The sequence below is a fragment of the Glossina fuscipes genome, unplaced genomic scaffold (genome assembly GCF_014805625.2).
Source record: "Glossina fuscipes isolate IAEA_lab_2018 unplaced genomic scaffold, Yale_Gfus_2 2, whole genome shotgun sequence".
Lineage (NCBI taxonomy): Eukaryota > Metazoa > Arthropoda > Insecta > Diptera > Glossinidae > Glossina > Glossina fuscipes.
In genome coordinates this window covers 34,450,126-34,451,749 of record NW_023998416.1, presented here as the reverse complement: position 1 = coordinate 34,451,749, position 1,624 = coordinate 34,450,126, and the positions used below count along the sequence as shown (strand labels likewise).

Here is a 1,624-nt window from a genome sequence, read left to right as displayed (position 1 = left end):
AAGAGGACGCAAAGGATTGAACTCGTTACAATGCCAACTTGAGAATAACTGAAATCGCAACTCACTGTTATTGATAGCAAGTAGTTTTCTATTTTTGTATTTTTTTTTTTTTTTTTTTTCGCTTTTTCATTTAGGTGCCTTTAAGAGATGAAGGCTTATTTAATTTCCAACTGTGTTGTTTCAAAGTATTGTGCTTCTGGGTCTATGTTTGCACTGAAGGCTGGTCGCTTTTTTGTCAATTTTTAGGGGAAAAGTCTTATGCATACGATGACAAATTGAAAATTCAAGGCATTCGCTGACAGCTCGCAAGGACACCAATGTCAACTGAACCCATTTTGTTATCCAACCAATAATATTAAGCAATTAGTTAGTGCCGGGCTCTGCAGTGATTAGTTAAGATCATCTCTCCGTCTTTCACCTCTTCAGTTCCCCTTCGATACATGTATCGTTGATTAACATACATCGAATTCATAGGAAAATGCAGAAAATATGCTCTTACTTTGAAATGTACTTTATACACTATTGGATGTGTGAGTATGGCTTTGCCGTTTTACTAAGAAGGAGTGCAGGTAGTGCTGCAGGGTGCTGCTTATAACTAAGACGCCTTCATTTGGAACTACTTTCCTTTAAATTGTACGCAACCGTATAGGTTATCACACTAAAGCGTACACAGCATAGTTTCCTGGAGCTCTGTGTCAAAAAAACATCCGCAATATGCGGGAAAACTTTACTTTTCATGGTTAATTTGAAGGACAGCGCCCTTGCGAACGGTGAAAAGTTGAAATCACTCGTAATATTGTTGCACTGCTCCTTTAACTTCGGCAAATCCTTATTCACGCTCCTAATAAATAAAAAAAATGTAAAAGCATTTTAATAAACGAAATTAAAAAAAACGCTAAAAATATTTCAAAGACCAAAAACCTTTAACTAGATCCCGTACGGGACCATCATTTCCGCATAAGCAGCATTTTCCTTCCTCTGCGATATTATTCTGTTCATTAAGGATTAACAAGTGGATCCTAGAACTGCATTCGAAAACTTGCAATAAAACGATTGATGACTGAAATAATTTCAATATTTCGCTTGCAACACGGAATAATAACAAGAATTCATCGATTTGTAGACATTTTCATTGTGCCTTTTTTTAAGAAAACTTACAGATACTTATCTGCATATGGGCCATGTAAAGTGTTTGCAATCCTTGGAAAATCAAAAATCAATATTTTGTCCCACCTTTTCTCCTCCTTCAACTGGGAAATGATGTGGAAAATTGGGACTTGAAATACTTTGCTTCCAAAAATCCTTCCACACCACTCAAATAGGATTCCATATCATTCAGATAGTATTCAAATTGCATTCAAGTGGTATGCCAATAGCATTCAAATGAAATCAGATAGCAAATAAATAGCAGTCACATCGTATTCAAATAAGAATAGCATTCAACAGGCTTTACGTTTCATATAATTATCAAGTAACAGCGACTGCAATAGCAGTTAAATAGCATTGAACAGACTTCACATATAATATACAATTATCATGGGACAGCGTTCAAAGAGTACTAAAATAGCATTCATTCATAGTTCACTTTATGCATAAATATATATATATATATATATATATATAT

The 1,624-nt window shown here is 34.7% G+C and overlaps 1 protein-coding gene across 1 annotated transcript in view; it reads left to right on the top strand.

Moving 5' to 3' along the window:
- LOC119632881 (kinesin-like protein CG14535) overlaps window positions 1–1,624 on the top strand; it is a 60,289-nt gene that overhangs the window by 16,409 nt on the left and 42,256 nt on the right. The window lies entirely within an intron of this gene.